We start from the raw sequence: 25,332 nt of genomic DNA, 5'->3' as shown, positions 1-25,332 counted from the left end.
TAGGGGTGGAAGAGGAGGCCCCAATTCAGTCCACTGCAGCCATCATGTTGAACTTGTGATTTTCAGTGCAATGTCTGATCTTCCATCATCTGTGCCCCACAGCAAGTACACTCTGTGCAGGGTGAGACTTGTGATTCACGGGTAGGTACAACAAGAGAGCTGGGACTCCAGCGGGGACATACTACTGGAGAACCCGGCCACCTGAACCACTAACCCAAGTCTTGTCTGGAATTTCAGCATGGACAGATCTCTGTGAGTTTATGAGTTTTCCTGTGCATTTTCTAACTTTTCTTAAATTCTAATTTCCAAAAACTCTATTTTAAATCAATCTACACACTTTCAGAGTCATCTGGTGTTATAATTTAGATCTAAAGTGTCACCCCAAAGTCTCATGTGTTCAAAAGTGGGTTTTTGGAAGGCGGTTGGATCATGGGGACGCTCTACTCATCAGTGGATTGATCCACTAATGGGTTTCTAGGTGAATGCGTGGTTAGGAGGTGGGGTCCAGGTGGAGGAGCTGTGTCCCTCTGGACATGCCTTTGGAGGGGATACCTCTCTTGCTCTGGTTTTCTTGCTTTCTCTCTGCTTATTGCCCGCCGTGGTTGAGCAGCTTTGCTCCGCCTTGACCTTTTACCATGCCATGTCGTCATGGAGCGAGCTAACCATGGACCAAAGCTTCTGAAAACCATGGACCAAGATAAACCTCTCCTGTTTAAGTTACAGATGTCAGGTGTTTCTGCCCCAAGGTCAAGAAAGCCGACCAATTCACCTAATTGACCTTTCTAATGGCTTTGTTCAGCTGGATGCCCGAGTACTTGCGGTTGTGTTCATGTTGTCCCTGAGCCCAAGCAGTAAAACCTGAGTTGTTGTGAGCTGATGGGAAAGAGCTGAGGCAATCTTAGCATATCAATGATGAAGGTCAATGATGAAGGTTTGAAAAAGGTCCCTTTGCAGAGAGAAAATGGAGGAGGAATGAGTTCTCATGGTATACACACTCATCCAGGCCCCTCTAATTCAAAAGGGCTCCTCCTGTAGCAGTCAGTGAAGTCAGCACTTTTAAGAGAAGTGATTGAGTTTCATGCAAGAACATCAATTGTCACATTCAATTAATGTTGCCTGTTTGGATTTTATTGGTTTTGTACGTCTGTTTGTATTTAATTTATAAATTTGTTTGCAGCTCTATAAAAGCAAGAAGCATGAGGTATTTATAGGTAGGTTTATGTCTATACTATTTAAATAACTGCTTAAGTAATACAAAGTTTAACATTTATCTCAAATAATTTAAGTCAGTACTGAGGATCCATATGAGAAATCTCTTCCCATTAAAAGCCACCATCCCTGTAGTGGTCAAGATTGAGGAACACAGTACTGCTTCCCCAGCTCTTGAACCCTTGGGTCTAAATCACTCTGTGAAGGCAGAGGAAGTGGGCAAAGAAAGGAAAATCTGTCTTGATCTATTTCTGATCTAGTTTATTTCATCCCCTTAATGAGTTTGCAGAAAGCCCAGAAGATTGGAGATGGCAGACATTATCTCCTAAATTGCACCTCCTAGAAAATTTAGCCCTTGCAGCCCCTGACAAAGGCAGAACCATTGTTCACAAATGATTGGACCAGGATTCGACAACTGTGCAGAGATTAGCCAATCAAGCTGTCTTCTGGGATTTCAGAACCAGTGTGTTGATAAATTGAGCCAATAGTTTGAAAGGCAAACTGAAGAGAGCTGCAAACTCCAGGCAGAGGCCCCATTTGGAGACAACATCCCTGGCTGGCTATGGACAGGTAAGTGAGCAGAAGCAGCCATGCCACATCCAGAAGAAGCAGCTGGGAATAAGCAGAATGGTCACCCAAGTGGCCCCTGAGCACAGCCTGAGACAGGAGCTGCCCGTGCCTCCTGATCCCAGCTCCAGGCCTGAGTGACCTGGTGTGAGATGAACCTGTATCATCTGAGCAAAGCCCTCTGACCTGACAGAGGCTGAGTGGGCTTCTGTTCCCAGAGACTACAGAGCATCCTTTCTATGATCCTTCTATTCTTTTCTATGTCTGTGCAGCTACTGGAGGTCTCCTAATACGTTTCCTAATCATTGTCATACCTCAACTTGCCTAGGAGGCTTTTGAGGACAAGAACCACAAGGCAGGACAGCCAGGGGCAAATCAAGATTTATGGAGTGACTATGCTGAGAAATGAAAATTCACTGTCTTGAGTAAGTCACATACATGATCATATTTAATTCTCATTATTACTCTAAAATGTAGGCATTTTTATACATACCAAACAATACAGGAACCAGGACTCGGACAGGTCAGGAAACTTATCCAAGGCTGATAACAAGGAAGGGATGGAAGATAAGAAGTGATGAGAGAAAGAGTGATGGGAGACAGGAAGTGATATGGGAAATCTTGTATTGGGAGACTAGAAGTAATATGGGATACAAGAAGTGATGGGAGGGGGAGCGGGAGTGCGGCGCGGACGCTAAGCCACCGGGCTGCTGAGCCTAGAGCCGCCTGGAGCCGAACCGCAGCGCCAGCCCCAGCCGCGCAGAGCCGCAGCCCGGGCCGGGGCCAGCGGTGGCTCGTGGACAGCGAGGCAGGCGGCCGGTGCTGCCCCGAGGCGGCCCTCCTGATTCTGAAAGCTGCCGGGATGGGGCTCCTGAGGCCCAGCCCAGGCCCTGGGGGCCAGCGTTTGCTGCTGACCCCCTTGCTGCTGGCCCTGGTGCTCCTGTTGGCTCCGTCTGCAGGCCAGGCCACTCGGGTGGTATACAAGGTGCCTGAGGAACAGCCACCCAACACCCTCATTGGGAGCCTCGCAGCTGACTATGGTTTTCCAGACATGGGCCACCTGTACAAACTAGAGGTAGGTGCCCCATATCTTCGAGTGGAAGGCAAGACAGGTGACATTTTCACCACTGAGACCTCCATTGACCGTGAGGGGCTCCGTGAATGCCAGAACCAGCTCCCTGGTGAGCCCTGCATCCTGGAGTTTGAGGTGTCTATCACGGACCTTATGCAGAATGGCAGCCTCTGGTTGCTAGAGGGCCAGATAGAGGTACAGGACATCAATGACAACACGCCCAACTTCTCCTCACCAGTCATCACTCTGTCCATCCCTGAGAATACGAACATCAGCTTGCTCTTCCCAATCCCACTGGCTACAGATCGTGATGCTGGCCCCAATGGTGTGGCACCATATGAACTGCAAGCCAAACCTGAGGCCCAGGAGCTATTTGGGCTGCAGGTAGCTGAGGACCAGGAAGAGAAGCAGCCACAGCTCATTGTGATGGGCAACCTGGACCAAGAGCGCCGGGATTCCTATGACCTCAACATCAAGGTGCAGGATGGCGGCAGCCCCCCAAGAGCCAGCAGTGCCCTGCTGCGTGTCACTGTGCTCGACACCAATGACAAGGCTCCCAAGTTCGAGCAGCCCTCCTATGAGGCTGAGCTGTCTGAGAACAGTCCCATAGGCCACTCAGTCATCCAGGTGAAGGCCAATGACTCAGACCAAGGTGCCAATGCTGAGATCGACTATACATTCCACCAGGCGCCCGAAGTGGTGAGGCGTCTTTTGCGACTGGACAGAAACACTGGACTTATCACTGTCCAGGGTCCCATGGACCATGAGGACCTAAGCACCCTCCGCTTCTCAGTTCTCGCCAAGGACCGAGGTGCCAACCCGAAGAGTGCCCATGCCCAGGTGGTCGTGACTGTGAAGGATATGAATGACAATGCCCCAACCATTGAGATCCGAGGCATAGGGCTCGTGACCCATCAAGATGGGATGGCTAACATCTCAGAGGATGTGGCAGAGGAGACAGCTGTGGCCCTGGTACAGGTATCTGACCGAGATGAGGGAGAAAATGCAGCTGTCACCTGTGTGGTAGCAGGTGATGTGCCCTTCCAGCTATGCCAAGCCAGCGAGACAGGCAGTGACAGCAAGAAGAAGTACTTTCTGCAGACCACCACCCTGCTGGACGAGGTCAAAGACTACACTATTGAGATTGTGGCTGTGGACTCTGGCAACCCCCCATTCTCCAGCACCAACTCCCTTAAGGTGCAGGTGGTGGACATCAATGACAATGCGCCTGTCTTTACCCAGAGCATCACTGAGGTTGCCTTCCCAGAAAACAACAAGCCAGGTGAAGTGGTGGCGGAGGTCACTGCCACTGATGCTGACTCTGGCTCTAATGCAGAGCTGGTGTACTCTCTGGAGCCTGAGCCAGCTTCCCAGGGTCTCTTTAGTATCTCGCCTGAAAATGGAGAGATCCGGGTGAAGACATCCCTTGATCAGGAACAGAGGGACAGTTACGAGTTGAAGGTGGTAGCAGCTGACCGGGGCAGTCCCAGCCTCAAGGGCACAGCCACTGTCCTCATCAATGTGCTAGACTGCAATGACAATGACCCCAAATTTATGCTGAGTGGCTACAACTTCTCAGTGATGGAGAACATGCCAGCGCCGAGTCCAGTGGGCATGGTGACTGTCATTGACGGGGACAAGGGGGAGAATGCCCGGGTGCAGCTCTCGGTTGAACAGGACAATGGTGACTTTGTTATCCAGAATGGCACAGGCACCATCTTGTCCAGCCTGAGCTTTAATCGAGAGCAACAGAGCATATACACCTTTCAGCTGAAGGCAGTCGATGGTGGTGTCCCACCTCACTCAGCTTATGTTGGTGTCACCATCAATGTCCTGGATGAGAACGACAATGCACCTTTTATCACTGCCCCGTCCAACACGTCCCACCGGCTGCTGACCCCCCAGACACGTCTTGGTGAGACAGTGAGCCAGGTGACAGCTGAGGACATTGACTCTGGTGTTAATGCTGAGCTGATCTACAGCATTGCTGGTGGTAACCCTTATGGACTCTTTCAGATTGGGTCATATTCAGGTGCCATCACCCTGGAGAAGGAGATTGAGCAGTGCCACCATGGGCTACACTGCCTTGTGGTGAAGGTCAGTGACCATGGCAAACCCCCACGCTATGGCACAGCCCTGGTCCACCTTTATGTCAATGAGATGCTAGCCAACCACACATTGCTGGAGACCCTCCTGGGCCACAGCCTGGACATGCCCCTGGATATCGACATTGCTGGGGACCCAGAATACGAGTGCTCCAAGCAGCGTGGTAACATCCTCTTGGGTGTAGTGGCTGGTGTCGTGGCTGTGGCCTTGCTCATCGCCCTAGCAGTACTTGTGTGCTACTGCCGGCAGCAGGAGGCCAAGAGCAGCTACCAGGCTGGCAAGAAGGAGACCAAGGACCTGTTAGCCCCCAAGCCCAGCGGCAAAGCCTCCAAGGGAAACAAAAGCAAGGGCAAGAAGAGCAAGTCCCCGAAGCCAGTGAAGCCAGTGGAGGATGAAGATAAGGCTGGGCTGCAGAAGTCCCTCAAGTTCAACCTGATGAGTGATGCACCTGGGGACAGTCCCCGAATCCACCTGCCCCTCAACTACCCACCCAGCATCCTGGACCTGGCCCGCCACTACCGTTCTAACTCCCCTCTGCCTTCCATCCAGCTGCAGCCGCAGTCACCCTGAGCCTCCAAGAAGCACCAGGTGGTACAGGACCTGCCGCCTGCAAATACATTTGTGAGCACCGGGGACACCACGTCCACGGGCTCCGAGCAGTACTCCAACTACAGCTACCGCACCAACGCCCCAAAATACCCCAGCAAGCAGGTAGGCCAGCCCTTTCGGTTCAGCACACCCAAGCCCCCTTCCCACCCCTACCAAGGGGCCATCTGGACTGAGGTGTGGGAGTGACGGAGCAGGATTCCTGTCACATCAGCCCATTCAAGGGCCACCCCAAGCAGTGGGAGGGGAGGCATGGATCTGGGGCTGCTGAGGCCTTGGTAATGACCCTTGCCAGGCATGGGAGTTAGGCAGAGTGGAAACTGAGAGAAGGTATGTTCTGTGATCTTCCCCCTGACCCCTCGTCACTGGGGAGAGGCCTGTGACTTGGCAGATCCCGGAATGCTGAACCAGCTGCCAAGTCTTGCAGGTGGGGACTGATGGGCAGGGGAGCAGAGTGTTTGGAGACCAAAGCAGGTGGGGAAATTGGGAAGAAGTCTATTCCAGACCTGGGTCTCTATCTGAGACCAGCCATTGATACTTCTCTGGAGGGGAAACAGGGAGACCTGGGGAATCTGCCAGGGAGGAGAGCCTCCCCACTTGTGCCTTCTATATATACTGTACATTAACCTCTTCCTCACCCCCAGGCTCCTGGGGCTGGGCCCCACATCCCATACCCCTCCCTATATCCTTGTCCCTGACAATAAAGTTCTCTATTTTTGGAAAAAAAAAAAAAAAAAAAAAAAGAAGTGATGGAAGACAGAAAGTGCTAGGAAATAGGAAATGATGGGATGATAAGTTGATCTGACTTCATATCAAACTTGACTTCCTTTGGAGGGGAAGTATCTCTGCCTTAGGATAAGATATAGGACACACAAGGCCTCCGGGCTTAGTCAGTGCTCTTTGCTGATCATACCCAGCCAGTGCAGCAGCACTCACACAACTAGTGGCAGCTACTTTGATCGATATTTGAAAGGGAGGTGATATTGTGCCAAAGCTCATGGGCTCAAATTCTGACTGCCAATCACTGGTTTGGTGACACTGTCCTACACCTCAACTTCTTCATCGTTAGAGCTGAAATATTAATAGACTACCTCACTGGGATGTTGTGAGGATTAAGTGTAACAGTGCATGGAAAAGTGCCCAGTACTGAGCCTGAGCAGCCACATGAGAAGTGCTAGGAGCACCCCCCTGGCATCTTGCAAGGCGGAACAGCATGACAATATCATGAGGCATCAAGCACCACCCCCCACCTCCCTTCCTGAATACTTTCCAGAGCTTTATGTAGCAGAACTTGCCACACTTCCCCCAGACTACTGGGTATTGAATTTTAACGGGAATAACCTCAGATGAACTTCATTTATAGCAGCGACTGCTTCAAACAGATCTGGATTGATCAAGCATAAAGATTTTCCATTACGCAGAAATTAAAGAAATACATTTTCCAATATCTCAATTAAAGCAGTCTCTGTTTTGCAAGGGTGGGGCAGTTGATTTTAGTGCCTTGGAGCCAGTTTGCTGAAGGAGGAGCTCGGTGAGACAGAAGACCCCTGGGGGTCAAAGCATCTCTGCTATGATGCAACCTCCGAAGGCTGCCTTCCAGGTTGACTCTGTCCCTTGGCCTTGATCCCACCACCTCTGCACCCCTGCTGACAAGGAGGTGGGACACTCTGCCTCCATAACTGAGGCCTCCTCAAAATGCCAACTGCTGCAAGGAGAGCTGCCAAAACCACTCCCATGTCCTCATGGAGCTGACCGCAACCACGGTCCTCTGGAGAGGCCCAGCAATGTGACCTCTTCTCCTTCATCTCCGTTGCTGTCATCATTCCCACAGGAAGTCTTCCCAGGGGCAGGTCTGAAACAGGCCTGGCTCTGGCAGAATGATGCATGGATGGCCCTGATTCTCCAGCCTTCACTACCCACCCCTGTGCCCTCCGCCTCATGACTTGGCTCCCCCTTGAACAGGCAAGGTCTTCCTGCCCTTCCCCTGGAATTGAACTGCATAATGACTTGCTTTGTCCAGGAGGAGGCAGCAGACATGACAGTGCACCTCTGAGCCTGGACCACAAAAGCTTTGCACATTTCTACTCTTCTCACTCTCCGTCACCACCAGGAGGTCACACTCAGGCAGTCCCACTTGTCCTGGGACAAGGATGGGAGGCGTGTGGCAGACCCAAGCTGCCGTGTCTGTTCCAGCAGAGTTCATCTAAAATCAGCCAGCAGCCAGTTGACCCTCAGACACTTGAGTCACCCCAGCAGGAAGTGATGGGAGACACACACACACACACACACACACACACACACACACACACGCATGTCCTACAGACCTGAAGATAAACTTGATGTTTTCAGCCACCAGGGTCAGTCAGTTTATTCCACTGGGCAAGAAGTCACTAACCAACTGCCATGTCCACATGAATTGAGAGCATCCATCTATTAAATTCACATTAAATACCAGGTACCTGGTTGAAGGATCTACAGACATAGGTCCTGTCTGATTTTAAATGTTAATACTCTATTAATTGTGAGATTGGCTTCATTATGATTTTTAAATATCGCCTTAATACATTATTATTTTGATTACTGAGTTCTTTGCACCATTCATTCACCTCACCCTATTCCCAGCCCTGATTATCCTATTTATGCCTTACCAAAAAAAAATCCACCCCAAAATTAAGGCACAGATGAAGCTAGAGCAATTTGAGCAATAAAATAATGTAGCATAAATACCTATGTTTCATATTGATGTAAATTAATGGTTGAATAAATAATGACCTAATAAACAAATATCTCATACAGAAAAATTCCACATAATTTATGCAGATTCTCCCCCATTGAGGGAGGGGAGCAAAGACCCCAACATACACCTCAAGAGAGAGCAGCACACAGCAACTGTGCCCAAGAGTCAGAAAGAGCAGCAGGGTGGTGTGTAAAGAGTAACCTTGCAGTAGAGGGACCTGAGGATCATGACCTCCACCAGTTCAAGGTCAGCATCTACTGTGACAGCACGGACTCTGGCCCTGCTGGGTCACCATGGAACTGCTCTTCTGTGGTCTTCTTCCCCAAGATAACAACCAAGAAGACCTGACAGATCCTCCCCAAGAATCTCCAGGCCATGAGAAATGATGAAAGTGTGAGAAACCATCAAGGTCTCAAGGAGCAAAGGAGACACTGTGACTAGATGATGCCCTGCAACATCCCTATAGCAGGGAGGGGCATAAGGGAGGACTCAGGAATTCCTAATACAGGATGGGCTGGAGCTCATCCTAATGCCCTGCTACTGGCCCATCAGCCTTGACAGAGGTACTGTGGCAATGCGAGATGTTAACAATAGAGGAAGCTGGGGTAGAACAGACAGGAATGCACTACCCCATCTTAGCCACTTTTCTGTTAATCTAAACCTGTTTGAAAACAAATAGATTATTAACAAAACTAAAAACAGACAAACAAAAATGAAAAGGATGCACAGAAATTGAGTAAATTCCCCAAGGTCACAGAGCTCCTAAACGACAAGGTTGGGATTAGAACCGAGGCCTCCTTTAAGCCAGCACCCTGCAGCTCACTGCACATATATGGTATACTTTCCTGCCTAAGGAAAATGAGAGAGGAAGGGAGGAGGGCAGGAAACCAACTACAACAGCTCAGGCACCAGAGAAAGGGCCTCTCACTATGGAACAAAGCCACCTAGCAGGCCTTTTGTCTCCTCTTCTCCTAAATGCACATCCAGCAGCCCAGGATGAGCTGCACTCCAGCCTCTCACCATGCTTACCCCGGGGTCACACAATATCAATAGCTCGTGTCCATCAATTTCTCTCCACCACTCAGCAGAGACAAAACCCACTTCACCAAAGCACCATCCACCAAGCAAGACACATCCCTCCACGGCCCTGCACACTTCCATCCTGTACACAATTGTTTAAGTGATTTGGGGTCCCCTGAAATCAGAGATTTATTCCTACTTCCCTTACAGTTTATTAGGGAAGGTTTATCATCAATGTGAAACTTTAATTCCTCCAAAGCCGTGGATTAATAGACTCATAAACTTTAATACCTGGTGCTTTACACACTTCATTCAGGATGTGCTCTGCACAGTTGTGGAAAGACAACTCGATTCAATTTTCCTGTCTCCCCCACCATGAAATGCTGACACCTTTGGGGACACAGGCTAGGTTCACCTTGATAAAGCATCACCTGGTGGGAGGACACTGAATGCTGGTATCAGAACGACGTGGGTTCAAATTACTTACTAGCTGTCCTTTACCTCTGAGATCCGCAGCTTCTTTGCCTATAAAATGGGGATAAAATTGGAACTGATCACAAGATTACTGATGATTCATGATATATGTGTGTGACCGAGGGAGAAGGAAGAAGAAAGTAATCAATGATGTTGGCAACGTGCTTAGCATTGTTCCTGGCAGTGTTTGGTGTTGAATAAACCATAGCTATTATCATGTTCACTGTTGCTTTCATGCTGAAAATCCCACAAATAACAAAATGAAGAAAGCCTTCTCAATGGCGAGGCAAGATGAAGGCTTCTGCAGGTTCTCTGCAGTGAACACAGGGCCAAGAGATTGGAGCCAAGGCTCTGTGCAGTTGCGCTCAGCCTGCATCATTGTTTGTTTAAAGTGCAGCTACTGCTGCTTCCTGTGGCAGGTGCAGCCTGTCTGTTCTTCCAGGGAACCCTCCAGGGGCCAGGGCTTGAGCTGAGCACTTTGTAACTTTCTAATCCCTCCAGAGACAACTAGGAAAAACCAAATGCATTGCTTTTCTATAACTAGGTGTGGCACACCACAATGCTCTTTCCTTCCAACAGGCCTCTTCTTTCTCCAACAAGCAATGGCTTCCAAAAAGCAGCGAAGGGAAAATAACGGTCATGTGGATGATGCAACAGGCAGTGATTCAGATAATACCAACCACAGACCTTTACATCAGTGGTTCCAACCAGGAGACATTTGACAGTATCTGGAGGTGTTTTTGATGTCATAATTTAGGGCCCTTCGGCATCAAGTGGGTAGAGGCCATGAGGCTGCTAAATGTTCCACAATGCTCTGGACAGCCCTGGCCACATGGAGTTATGTGGTTTCAGGGTCAAAGGCACAGGGTTTTAGGGATCACTTGTGTGCCAGGCTGAGTGCCAGCAGCTTTGCCAGGTACCTCATTGCCACCTGCCTCTCAGGTTGAACTCCACCTTGCACTTGCATCTCCCCGTATCTTCACCTTCCCTTGACCCTGTGGTCGAGATCCCCCACATGACTCGCACTGACCCAGGTCACCAGGTAGGAGTGACTGTGTGCTGGCTCCAAGACCAGGCTTGGAGAGGCTCCACATGCTTCTGCTTCTCCTCCTGCCCTTCTGCACAACAGCCCTGCCTGAGCCACCTACCCTGGAAGGACAAGAGGCCCGAGGAGCAGAGCCACCCCATGACCCATAGATCTGCTGTCATAGAGGAATGGCCCACTGAGCCAGCTGAGATCAGCCAAACCCAGGAGGCCCCTGCCATGTGAGCAGCAGAGAGACAGCTGCTCAGAGTACCTGGTGCTGCGCTGGTTTGTTTTGACAGCATGGTAGAACCACAGACCGCCCTAGCAGGAGAAACTGAAGGATGGAGATTTTAGATGAGCAGCTAATAGGTTCAGTGGCACAGGATCTGTGCCAGGCCCTGCATTGGGTGCTTCTGCTCATCCCACTGTGCTTGGTCTTTGCAGTGTCCTCAGAAGCACCTGATATGGGCCCATCGCACAGAGGAGGTGGCAGAATGTCAGAAGGCTTAGTGGGCAACGTGCACGGAGGCAGGGAGCTGTGCTTGGAAATATGGTGCTCTGGTACCATACCCAGCACTTGTGCCCTGGCACCACATGGCCACCTGCTCAAACCAAAGGGACTACCTGAAAAGCACCTTCTTCAAGGTCACCCTGCAAGCTGCACCTCAGCCCTTGGAGGCAGCCAGGGCACCCGCATATCCATCCTGGGCCCCAGTGACTCTGAGGTCCATCTACTCCCCTCTATATATCTCCACCTGACCCTTCCCTCTCCCTCGGCCTCCCCCCACCCTGGATCTCCTGCTCCACCTGCCCTCGCGTCTGTCATCCACGAGGGACACTGAAAGTTCCTGCTGATGCCATCCCTCCCCTGAGGAGTGATGAGAGCTTCTGGGGGCCCTTGCTCCTTTCTGAAGGAGGCACAGAGCCCAACAAGACCTGCACACCTGGCCTCCAGCCTACTGCATGCCACGCTCCCCTTTCATCCTCTTTTCTCACTTAATCAACAGCTGTGTGTTAAGTCGCTGGCCCTGCAGACACAATCATGGACACTCTGTCTGCTGAGTGGGTCAGGACAGGAGGGGCAGTGCAGGGTAGGAAGAGAACACAGGCTTTCTCTCCATTCCTAGCAAGCACCACAGTCTGAATGTCTTCAGGACATGGCACCTACATGTCATCTACTTGGCTTCTCCACCTTCCCTCCTCACCAGCGCCGTTCTCCTCACTGCCCAGGGCTAAGTCAGGCCCCAGCACCTCTTGCTCTTGCACACCTGCTCTCAGATCTCCGTGCACAGCCCAGTGGCCAGGCCTGTGCTAGAATGTGTGCATTTGTTTCCTATCAAACCTCACACTGGGCCGCAAGGGTGGAAACTCGACCCAGTTTTGTATCACACCATATTCTCAGGGCCTGAGACACAGCTAGGACTGAGCAGGATGGAGCAGGGTGTGAGAAAGCAAGGGGCTCAGTTAACATCAAGGTGCTGGAATTCAAGTTCCTCTATGGCTCGAGATGAGCCAACAAGATGTAGAGTTCCCACAGCCAGAGATGCGGCGGGATGAGGGATGCTGGTTGCCATAGGAACTGCCTCTAGGTCTGCTTGACCACAAGAACCCTAATCCCACCAGGCAGCAGAGAGGTGACCAGTGTCGGACTGTGCCACCCTAACTTTGGGGGCATACTCTGAGGCAGCCTATGGTTCCCTCCTCTGGAGGTCATCCTGTGCACTCTCCTCCCCTTGAGGGTGGGAAGGACTTGTGATTCTCTTTGGATGAACAGGACGTGGCAAAGGTGCTCATGCCATATGAAGACGGCAAGTCCACCTGGCTGGGGGCCTGGCTCTCTCTCACTTGTGCTGGCTTTGACGAGGCAAATGTGGAAGAGAGGAGACTCACATGGCAAGGGACTTAGGATCACGTGCAAACAGCAACCAGAGAAGAAGCCAGACAATCAGTGTGACAGTCACAAGGACAAGACCCCAGCCCCAGCCAACACATTCTTTGTAGACCACAGGACACAGAAGCAGGGGATCCAGCAGAACTGCACCTAACTCCCAACCTACAGAAACTGTGAGATCATAAATGTATGCCATATTAAGCTGCTGTGTTTGTATAGTATGATTTGCATAAACAGAAAACTAGAATGTCAGTGGGCCTAAGGATAGTCCTCAAGGATTTCTACCTCCGTCTTTCCTACCCTTTTTTTTTAAATTAGTTTCTTTTATCGATTTATTTTTATAGTCTCAAAAGGACATCAACATATATTCTAAATATCTGTGAAAAACTGTTCCTTTTAATGCTTCACTCCTTGATGGAACACTTCGGCCTTGTTCTTTTGGCTTTCGAGAACTCCTGTGATAAATGGCCACAAACCAGATGGCCAAAAGCAGCATATAGTCATGCTCTTACAGTTCTGGAGGGCAGAAGTCTGAAATCAAGGTGTCATAGGGCCATGATCCCTCTGAGGTCTCCAGCAACAACTCTTCCTTCTCTGAGAGCTTCCAGCTTCCGGTGGCCCCCGAAGCCACTGCCACTCACTGGCTTATGGAACCACCATTCAAACCTCTGCTTCCCTCTCCACCTGGCATCTGCCTTATGTGTGTGTATGTCTGTGTCCACACTTCATCTTCTTAAAAGGACACCAGCCTCTGGATTGGGATGCACCATACTCCAGCATAACCTCACTGTCAGTTGATTGAAATGCAAAGATGTTCTTTCCAAATAAGGTCCTGTTCACAAGTGCTGGGGTTTAGGACTTCAATAAATCTTTGGGGAGGACACTGTTCCACTCACAAAAGATGCTGCCTTCACTCCCAGGAAGCAGAGAATGGGGATCTCTCTGCCAACCTCAGCCCACTGGGAACTTGAGCACTCTCCCCCATTCCCACACAATGCCTGATTCAATCATCCACTACATGTTTACCCACACAGGCAACTCATAGATAGAGAAACTGGAGGGAATAGAGCCAAGTAAGTCCTCACACTCATGGAGCTTTCTTTCCTGTTGGAGAAAATCAACCAACACAAAAGATCCTTTCTGATCATGGAGAACAGCAAGTACATGAAGATCAGTAGTGATAATAGTTCTGGCAGCAGCAACTGACATTGCCTCTTCTGTGCACTTTACCTAGATTTGTGTTCCTTGTCCTTACTGCCACCTCTGAAATAGGTGGTCACCAACCCCATTTTGACTATGGAGAAGCAGAGGCACAGAGAGTTTGCACACTGTTAATGGCAGAGTCAGGATTCAAATGCGGAAAGCCAAACTCAAGGGCCCCACATAAAGAAGGCAGAGAGGTGGGGAGGGGAATAGAATTTGAGATCTGGTGTCTCCCAGAGGGGCTTCTGAGTCAAGGCTCAAAGGAAGAGCAGTGGAGATGGACACCAAGTTGAGGCAGGTGAAGGGGTAATGCCCAGGGAAGTGCAGAAGCATGATCTTTGGTTTGGGAAGAGTTTAGACACCCTTCCCAGGAGGACAGTCATAGCAAACAAGCCGAGAGCAGTGGCACACCCAACACCTTGAGGAAGACAGCTTTGGAAATCAAGGTGACCCCAGAATGCTGCACCAAACCCTGTTCTGTGCTCACTGCTCCACCTCCACACACCCTGCCCTCCCCGTGCATGTACAGGCCAGCCCGCTGCCTGGGGTGATTAATAGGTTTAATTTATCATTAACATTCATGGAGCTGAGCTAGGCCAGAGCATCCGGGGAGTAATGTGCCAGCAATCAGTGGGTGAGTAGAAGACTTTGCACACTTATTTATATTCATTTTGCACTGGGGACATTCCTAATTTGTTTGTTTTTCTTGGGTCTAGCTTTATTTACCTAGACTTGGATGGCTGGGACAAGACCAAGAAAGGATAGGGGATTTAGAATCCAAGGGAAGAAAGAGACTGAATGAGAGAAGGACAGAGACAGGAAGAGAGCAAATGGAGGACCCACAAGGGTCTCCGCCCTAAAGGTAGCCCCAATCTCGCTGTCCCCCATGGCCCAAGGTGTGGAGCCACCCTCTTGATGCTGGAAAGGAGGAGATAAGCTCACCCAGTCCTGGCCTTCAGGTCCCTGCACACCGGGGCAGGGGCGGGGCATGGGAGGGCAGGCAATTTAATGGTTTCGCAGGAAGCAAGCAAGGCTGGCCGACCAGCAGGAGGAGGCACCCATGGCAGGGTGGGCTCAAGGCCAGCACAGGGCCCCTCCTCATTCTGGAGGGTCTCAGGGCCCAGGACTCCTGGAGCCGACCTACAATCAAGGCAGCACCTTCCCTCGCTGGCAAGGGCACAGGTCTGGGAATTAGGAAGGTCAAATCAGAAAGGAAGAGTAAGAAAAGGTCCTCAGACACCCCATGGACTGCAGCTCAGGGAAAACATACCACACACACTCATGCACCCCCCAAGCAGTGCCTCAAAGCTGCTGGCTTCAAAAATGTGGTATAATGGGTTTTCTTCCCTTTCACCCTTCCTGGACAGGGTGAGACAGACAGTCTTTTGTCATGCAATTCAAGGCCAGAAAGATGACAGATGCTTTGTGTACTGAGACACAGGAGCACAGGCAGGATGATACTGAGCATCTCCATGGTCGTGTGTAGACTCCCCTCAAAGCAAGACCACCAAATGACGAGTGGTGGCACACACATGTAATCCCAACACTGGGAGACTGAGGCAGGAGCATTTCTAGTTCAAGCACAGCCTGGGCAATTTATCGACTAAGGAAGACCCTGAAGGGGCTGAGGATATAGCTCAGTGCAATGCCTTGGGTTAATACCTAGTACAAGGAAAGAAAGAAAGAAAGAAAGAAAGAGAGAGAGAGAGAGAGAGAGAGAGAGAGAGAAAGGGGGAGGGGAAGAGGAGGGAAGAGGAGGGGAGGGGAGGGGAGGGGAGGGAAGGGAAGGGAGAAGAAAGGGAAGAGAGAAGGAAAGAAAGAGACAGACAGAGACACTCAGAGTGCTAGAGCACCATGGGGTAGGAAGCCAGCAGGAAAGAGGGGCCCTGTGTGGGGCTCCCCTAGAATCTCAGGCTGTAACTGTTGCTCTGGAAACCACTGCATAGATGAAGGCTCCCCCAGACTCCTGTATCCTCATGAAAACATGCAGCCAGCATTGGAATCAAAAGGCCATCCCTGGATTCTAGGAGCGGCAATATCAGCAGAGCAAAGCAGCAGGCAGACTGCAGGTGTGATTCCACAGTTCCACCACCCTTGTTCCAAGTTCAATGCGCAGATGAGAAGTTCCAGGTTTTAAATGGGGTTGGGGGGCTCTGACAGAAGGCTTAACAGCCTGCCATGAGCTCATGCCTGACAGTTCACCCACTAGAAATGTGCCACTCCATGGTTGTATTAATTTTTCCATAGAGTTGTCCAACCACCACCTCACTAAGTTTTAGAACACATCCCTCATTCTTAAAAGAAACCCCAAACTTTCTAGTTCTTGCCCCAGCACCTGGCAATCATGAACCTACTTTCAGTCTCTGTGGATTTACGCAATGGGCACACTTCACTTGGAAGGCCCCTCCCTCATCGGCTGGGCTCAGCATGGGCTCTGCAGCTGACTGCTGGGCTCCCTCCAACTCTGGCCTCTCCACTTTCAAACAGCTGGGTCCTTAGGCCTCCTGAGCTTTGGCACCCTCATCTGAAGGAAGGACTGGTCTCTGTTCTTCACCCGCTGAGTTGCAGGAGGATTATGCACATTAATACCTAGCACAGGCTTGGCATCTAGCAGGTGCTCAGCAAATGATAGCATCTGCTCTTGCATGTTTATGCTTGGTATGCTAGCAGTGGGTCACATAGAGGCCTCTGTCTGGATGATACCAGACAAGATTCAGGGTCCTATAAGGACACAAAGTGTCCAGGCACTTGAAGTTTCCCCAGAGCCAGCACAGCGGAGGGAAGCATCTCTGTCACAGTGTTGGCTGATGGTGAGTCTGTTTCCAGCTGCTGCAGGAAACTCTATCAGTGGCCAGCAGAGAAGTGCTGAGGGCATCCTGTTACCCAGGAGCCTGGGCCAGATTGAATAAGCCTTGCAGAGCTGAGGCCGGAGGCCCAGCAGGCACCTGGCAGGCCTACCCCCATACTTAGCAGCTGTGTGTCCTGGAGAGGAAGCTCACAATGCACTTAAGGCTCTCTGGGCCAGGGAGGGTGGCAGTAATCGGGTTACATGCTCCAGGGACACGGCTGCTCTTGGCAGAGCCGCAAATTGAATTTGAAATGGGTAATCTGGAGCCAAACCACTTGTGTTTTGAAGGAGGTCTAGCTGATAGGTCCTCTCCTCCACCTCTTCCTGGGGAGATGCCTCCCTGGGCCACACCCAGCCCCCCAAGGCCAAGGTAAACCAGCTCCCCAGCTGTGATGGGGTGCAGGGGCAGGCTGAGCCCAGCACGGAGAAGGGGCCATTCCCATGAAATGTCTACAACAGGCTAACCCATCAAGGCAGAACACAGGTCAGTGGCTGCCAGGGGCTGCAAGGAGGATCGGGGCTTGATACTTGAAAGGTACTGGGGGTTCTCGGGGGTGATGAAAATACCTAAAATTGATGGTAGTCCTAGTTGCACAGCTATGAATACTCTGAGGCTGTTGTCTTATATATGTTAAAAGGGTAAATTATACAGGATGTGAACTGCCTTTCAATAAAGCTGTTATAAAAAGAGAGAGAGGTAGACGGTTGGGGGCTGGAATGTCTTCTCAGGGGTAGAGCTCTGTCCACAAAACTGAAGGTCTTCTTGGAACCTCCCCTAAGAACAAAAATAAGGGCAAAGATATATGAGGTTCTGCACAAAGAGGAAAGTACAGCACAAAGAGTCTAATCCTCTCCCCTGAAATCACACTCAGTAAACTGCCAGACCCAAGCCCCACCCTAGTCATGTGGAACCAGAATCTGTGCCCTTAACCACCGTGTCACTTTTGACTGTATCATTTTTGACCAATAAGCAGCTTAAATATATCCCTAGGGCACCTGCAAAACACCAGGGAAGAAAAGAAAATATTTTAGGAGACATGCACGTTTTTGGACACTTCTAAACCGAAAAATCAAAGCAATCCTTGTAAGTAAGATCAGAACTCCACCTGCAGGGGGGAGTCCATCGCTCCCGGAACTACCCTCTTGGAGTCTTAACTGGGTTCACAATCTATCCCCTGGCCTTCTTGCTCTGGCTTTTTCTCAGGGTCCCAAGGCAGGGAAGAGCCAAGTCTGACAGAGATCTGACTTCCAACAGCGAGCTCTGGAGCTCAATCTCTGCGGCATCTGCAGAAAGGCTGTGACTCAATAAAAATTTTGCCTAATTCAAAGGTTACCACCTCCTGCAGCCCCTCCAGCTCCCAGCCCCAGGGCTGCAGAGCCCACAAGGGCCTGAGGCTCCATCCTGATGCAGTTCCTCCCCAAGCTGCCCAACAGAGAGCAGCTTTGTCGGGCTGCTACTGCCACCTACAGCAGAGACAGCACAAGGCAGGTCTCCAGCCAGACCTGAGAACCAAGCAAGTGGTGGGTGGAACTGGACACCCAGGTCTTCCCCAGACCCTCGGGTGGGCTGAGGACTTATGTTCTTCAGCCTACTCCCCATCCAGCCCCAGGGAACCCCCACCCCCAGTACCACACCAGTGTGGAGGGCACACCTGCAAGTTCCTTCCCTTTCAGCTCACAGTGGCAAGGCATCTGTACCTCTCTTCCTGAGGTCACCCTGAGGATGCTCCCATCCCTTGACCCACACCGGGGCCCTCTCTGCACCATCCCACTGCCCGCTATTCCAGGAAGCCCCTCTCAATTTCTTCCCAGGGTCCACTCCCACAGCCTCCATCTGCTGAGTCTACTGGTTATTCCAAATTGCAGCTGCTGTCCTGTCTCTCTCTCCTAACAACCACCAGAATGATTGCTGTGGCTTCAATGTGCCCTCCAGTTCTCATGCTGAATTTACTTCTCACGGTGATGGCAGGAGAGGGGTCTTTTAAGAGGTGACCAGGTCATGAGCAGTCTACCTCACACACACACATTGGTGCCAAGAGGGCAGGACGGGCACTTACACCCAGCAGCTGGTTATAAATGTCAGCTCACACCTGCCCTCTTGCCACATGGCACCCTCCAGCTCACTAGGGCAGAGCAAGAGAGTCCCCTTGAGATGTGAACCCTTGATCTTGGATTTCTCAGCCTCCAGAACCAAGAGGAATAAACCTCTGTTCTTTAGAAATGACCCAGACCCAGGTATCCTGTGATAGCAGCAGCAAACAGACTAAGACAATAATAATCAGAGTGATGCCCACACGGGAGGAGCAGAACTCTGAGTACAGTGCCTCACTGAGGAGTGGGAGCAACGGAGGGCAAGATGCTCTTACTGCCTTCATTTCACAGGTAAGGAACGTGATGGGGTCTGCACCCAGCCCAGACTTCCCCAAGAGCTGGGCCATCTTCCACAGGAAGGGCCAGCCTCCCCTTTCCTTCCCCAACTCTCACCCATCCACAGGGGATTCCAGAGTCCACCTACTGTTCATTCACTGGAAACCAGGAACCTCTTTGGCTGGGAAGTAGATCACTGTGCTTTATAAGGCTCATGGAATGTTGAGAGCCACTGTTGTAAAATAATAAATTTAAAATTAAACTGGGAACAGTGGCTCATGCCTGTAATCCCAGCAGTAAGGAAGGTTGAGGCAGGAGGATTGCAAGTTTGAGTCTCACCTGGATGCAAAATAAAAAGGGCAGATGATGTAACTCAGTGGTAGAGTGCCCCTGGGTTTGACCTCTGGAAACGCAAAGTAATAATTATCATAATAAATTTAAAATTATAATCACTGGTCAGTAAGAGGCATTGCTGGGGCATAGCTCCTCCCTGGCACACATTCCTCATCACTGCAGACTCTTTCTGTAGGTAAGGGATGAGGCAGGAAAGAATGGAAAAAATGACGATCTGAAAGGCAGCTCCTAAACAACCCCGGACAAAGCTGCCTTTTGGGAGCCAGTGAGCCCTGGGTAACTGTGTGACAAAGGAGTCGCCGTCCAAAGTGCTGATGGAATCAGAGGTGACATTACTTGGTACTGGAGGGACACTTTGCTCACAGGACCAGACCAGGAGCACCCAAATGGACCCAGGCCCTGAGGGCCACTAGCTGAGGATGGTGTGTCTGCCATCAGGGGCTAAGGACGCTGGGTCACGGCACATTCACGGCAGAGAGGAAAGGTGGGGGCACTTAAAGGCTGCCTGCAAACATGCAAAGGGCTGATCCCCTACACAGCAGACTTAACGTGTCCCCCCAAAGGCAGGTCCAGGCAAACTCAGGCTGGGAAGAGGGAGGGCAGACACAGTAGAAGCCTCACAGGTAGTGGGCATGCAAGAAGCACCCACTAAGAGAAGGTATGAAATAGTGAATCTCATTGGGAGTGGGGCTGGGTAAGCAGAGCCCCAGATTTGAGTTGTCTAACTTAGTAACAGTGGGCCTTGGAGAAGGCATCTAGCCACTCTAAGGCTCTGTTTGCTCATCTGTAAAATGGGGGTATTGCCAAGTAGACAAGGAACCTTGGACCTGCAGGGAGAGTCTGGCCCAGAGGGCGGCAGCAGGCAACACCATCTGGGCCAGACTGGCTGACCAGCTGCCCCACTGAGGCTGAATGTTACTCTGGGTAGAACAGGATTGGTGTCTGAGCCCTCTCACAAGCACAACAATGGACCCAGCCCCAGGGATGGCACATGTGAAATGGTCCTGAGACGGTTTCAAGCTGGAGCGGAAGACAAACAAGAAACTGACTGAAGGGGAGAAAGGAACACGAGAGTCAGAGTCAGCACCTGAGCCCTGAGGAAGTGGGCTCTGAAGCAGACAAAGTCTCCATGGAGGAGAGATTCTGGCACAGACCCCAAGGACACATGCACGGTGACAGTCGGGGACAAGGATGGGCAGTCAGGTGTGAGAGTGAGGAGCAGAGGTGGAACCATGATGGCAGGACGATGCCCAGCATATGTGGGGACCGCGTGTCAGCAAGCATCTGCTGGGAAGCCGGAGAACATGGGGTTGCATGCGTGATGACCTGTCTCCTAGCACTTCCCGGGCACTGTCCTTTCTCACCTGAGTGACAGCTGCACCTCCCCTCCCGAGTGCCATGACTGTGTCTGCCATCTGCTCTCCAGTGCAACCTCCCCGAAACACAAACTCAACAATGACAAACGCCCACCACCAGCACAAATCCAAGGTCCCCAAACTAGGCTCTTGGAGAGAATTCCCTGGTAATGAGCACCCCAGCGTCCCCCAGGGTCTGGTCTCAGACACTCCTCTCGTTGCTCACCCACTCCAGCTCCTCGGGGCTCCTCCCTGGGCCTAGGGAATGCCAACTGCACCCACCTCAGCCTTTCCTCACGCTGTGCCCTCTGCCAGGAGTGCCTTCTCCCCATCGCTGTGTGGCAGGCTGCCCCTCACTTATCAGATGCCAGCTCTAATGCCACTTCCTCGGAAGGCCTGTGCCAGTACCACACTGCCCACAGCACCTTCCCCCACCCTTCCACTCCATCACTGTCACAGTCTGCACACCCAAGCCCAGATAACTGCTTCTGTAAGCTGGGAAGTCCGAGGGCATCTGCTGTGTCTCCAGGGAGGGCTTCTTGCTGCATTATAACATGGCAGAGGGCAACACGTGGTGACACAGCAAAGGTGACAGCTTGGGTCTCTCTTCCTCTCTGTGTAAAGCCACTAATGTCCTCACAGGGCCCACCCCATAACCTTACCTATTTCTCATTGCCTCCTCAAAGTTCCACCTCCAAATACCACTAGCATATGAATTTGGGAGGTACATTTCCAACATGTAAACTTTTGAGATGTGTACTCAGATCATAGCAACCCCTCTTTTTCCTTTGGACAATTATCAGAACATGTAAATGGTCTCTTGTCTAACTGTGCTGCTTTATTACCTCCCTCCCCATCTGAGATCTCAAGCTCTAGGACAGCATCGAGAAATCTTCCAGAGCCACCTTTGAACACAGAGTGCAGGGTAGGAGGTCAACAAGCACAACAGAACCCAGGGAAGACAGGTCAGTGGCGAGAGGCTTTGAATGCTGAGCTAAAGGGCCAGGTGATCTGTGGAGAACTCAACAGCCAGGGCAAAACCCAGCATGACAAGAGAAGTGCCTGTGTCACCAGAGGGAAAAAAAAAAAGGATCTCAAAGATAATAATAGCAAAATAAATTTCAAGAGTGGATCTAAATCCACCAACCCTGGCAAAGGCTGAAAATTACCATCCCAGCTGGTGGAAATGTCAATTCAAACTTCATTTATAAAACGATTTCAGGCTCTGATTGCTAAATTATTATTTCATATGAGAAAGAGCATTGTCTGGATAAAAAATGATGGCAAAAGTAAAAAATTCAATTTACTCAACATCCCCCTGCCTGAAAAAAAATTTTTTAACATTAAAAGTTTCTCTGGATAATTACTGATATAAATATCACTTAGTGCAGATGTTGTGTATAAAATGTAATTATTACTCATGGAAAATCAATGGTGGCAAATGATAAAATCCATGATCTGGGTCTTTCTACTAAGAAGAAATGTATAAGGGCTTTGGTTGTGGTTTATGCGCTTTTTAATTGAAAATGATCTCTACCTAGAAATGAATCCCAACACAGAATGCAGCAGCCAACTACAAATGAAGATGTGATCACAACCAAACTCTCCAGCAATGCAGGAATTCCAAGCAGGGACGCTTCTGCACCCCAAAATCATCGCCTGCTCCTCCCACATTTACTGTCTGCTCTGCCCCTCTGTGGTCCCTAGCTGTGAACACAGGAGCTCTGGTTCCACCCAATAAACATGAGAGCAAATGAGTAAACAGGATCGTGACAGGTTGTGACACTCAGGGTGAAATAAAGGGCTGAGGTGTGATCTGAAAGGCCAACGTGATGGGGAAAGGCGCTCTAAAGACGGGGACACTTGAGACAATACCTAATGGTAAACAGGACCCAGACATGTGCAAACGGGGAAAGAGTATAGGCAGGAAGACACTAAAGAAGCTAAAAGACACCCATTTGGTGCCTCCTATGGCTGACTACAGTTGGCCCCCTCCAGAACGCTTGCTAGAACTTGATGGCAATTGTGACGGTGCCGGGAGGTGGCCCTGTGCGAGGTTATAGGTCATTAAGAGGGATGAAGACCCTTTTTGCAGAAGGGTGCTGGTCCTTGCAGGAGTGAGCTGTTACAAAGCCAGGGTGCCCTTGTGATCACCCTCTTCCCAGCAACCCCTTTGGCTCCTGAGTTTCTGCCACAATGCAGCAGAAAGCCTCACTAGATGTGGTGCTGTGCTCCTGGACTCGGCAGCCTCCAAAATCATGAGCTGCATAAACTTCTACTCGTCATAAATCACCCAGCCCCAAGTGTTCAGTGAAAGCAACAGAAAATGGACTAAGAGCATTACAATAAGGGATGGAGAAGGCATCGTTCTAGGACCATATTTGTGACTGGGGCTTTAAAGCACCTTGACCCACCATTTTCATTTCTGAGGGGCCCTCAACTAGCCCACCCAAGATACCCAGCCTGGGAAAACCATTGGGTATATAACTCCAAATGGATCACCAACTGGTTAGCCTTCATCTTGATCCTTCTCCCACCGATATGTGCTCTTCAGGAAGCTCATAGCGCCATTCCAACCCCATAGTGCAAATCCAACTATGTCTACCAACTACCAAGCAAATGTGCCCTGCCATAGGTCCCACACCACCTCTAAGAGACCTAGACGGAGAGGATCTTTGCTCCACTGATGCCCCTCACCTGTGCACCACAGCCTTGCCTTTCACTGTCTCATAGCCACCTCCAGCAAGGACTTAAGACTCAAACATTGGGCCCTACCCAAAGGCCATCATGCCCCAGAGAAACTCATCATTGTCAAATTCTGTGCACGTGTAAAAGAAAGGCATGAAACAGCTAGCTTTCATTTAGTGGTCTTGATCCTCCTCTGACACATGAGGGTCAACCAAACAATGCTCCTTTCACACTCAGGCCTAGCATCCAGCTCTAGGTCACACATTCTACAGATTCTAGAACCAAGACTGGAATCCCAATGTCTGCACTTTGGGAGCAAGGAATTTGGATGAGGATGGGCTTCACCATCTGGAAGAAATGCATATGAAGAGTTTCGACTCAGCTTCCTTTCAGAGCTCTGACAGGGTTTCATCCCCCAGCCTTGGGACACCATAGCATATAACCAAGGATAAAGGAGGAAACAACACACTGTCACTGAATCCAGGCCCCATTGCCAGCTCCATTACGAAATAAATCACCTCACAAATCTTCACAAAGCCCCATGAGAAGGCTGTTTATCTCCACCTTGCTAAAATCCCTTTATTTTCTTCCCTTTTTGTTCTGCATTTCTTCTTTCTTCTCCATTGTCTGCTCTGGAACAGCTACAAATGAGACAGGGTGATTAATTTCATAGTTTGGCGACCACTGCAGAAACACTTTCCTTCAGATTCCTGTGCAAAAAGCAGAGATTTAATCAGTCTCCAGTGTGGTTACCTTGCGCATTCGGGATCTCTGACGGGAGTGATGAAGAAGTTTTCAAACATTAAACTTTAATGAGTGGAGCAGGCACACATATTGCTGCGTCAACACTCAGCTTTGCCCTCACTGGGGAAAAACTCAGGCTGCTCCATCAATTTTGGGCAGATCTGTACTGTCATTTACTCTCAGCTCTTATTACATCTGCCCGGCCTGGGTGTGCATGGAAAATATTCCGTTCAATCCATCAGCACTGTGGAAAACCATCAGGGTGGGGATTTGGCAAAGTTTGGCCAGCTCGATGGGGGGGGGGGGGTTGGTTTGCTGTTGTTATTGTTGTTGTTTTGCCTCAAGGTGGAAGTTGATTCTTTTTACAGGTTGAAAATCCTAATTAAAAGAATAGAAAACCTGAGATGCTGCAAGGCCCAAAGCTTTTGGGGCACCAACATAAAGCCACAAATAGAAAATCTGATTTTATTTTACAGGTTGCAGTCAAGACACAACCACCCCAAAATCTTGTTTAAAATTACCTTCAGGCTGTGTGTATAAGGTATTCATGAAGCATCAGTGAATTTTGTGTTTAAACTTGAGTTCTATTCCCAATATAGATATAGATATAAATGATATAGATACATGCAAACAATGCAAGACCTGAAACCATCCCCAATTCAAAACACTTCTGAGGTATTTTGGATCAGGGATGCTTGACCTGTGCCTGGAAGTCACAGCACCTCAGATAACAGGGATGTTTGTTCACAGGGAGAACAAATATGCAGAGGGAGGGGAAGGCTTGTCCCAAGAAAGAAAATCAGTGAGATCCAGGCTTGAGAATCTGAAGTTTAAGAGCCATCTAAGCCAAGGACTGGCACACGTTTTCTGGGCAGAGCTGTGAAGTCTCTGCTACCCCTGCTCAATTCTGCCACTGTAACACGAAAGCAGCCATGATGAGACAGAGCCCAATGAGCATGGCTGCATCCCAATAAAATTCCACTGACACAAACAGGCAGTGGGCCAGATAAGACCCATGGGATGTAGTTTGCCAACCCCTGATCCATAAGTGAGGGTCAAAAAAG

The 25,332-nt window shown here is 50.2% G+C and overlaps 1 pseudogene; it reads left to right on the top strand.

Annotated features, from left to right (window-relative positions):
• Positions 1–2,595: 2,595 nt before the first annotated feature.
• LOC106007787 (protocadherin-1 pseudogene) lies at positions 2,596–5,941 on the top strand (annotated as a pseudogene).
• Positions 5,942–25,332: the final 19,391 nt, after the last annotated feature.

The sequence above is a fragment of the Heterocephalus glaber genome, unplaced genomic scaffold, assembly GCF_053883595.1.
Source record: "Heterocephalus glaber isolate CG9 unplaced genomic scaffold, H.glaber_assembly_v1.0 deba00001781, whole genome shotgun sequence".
Lineage (NCBI taxonomy): Eukaryota > Metazoa > Chordata > Mammalia > Rodentia > Bathyergidae > Heterocephalus > Heterocephalus glaber.
This window is presented reverse-complemented; position numbering and strand designations above follow the sequence as displayed.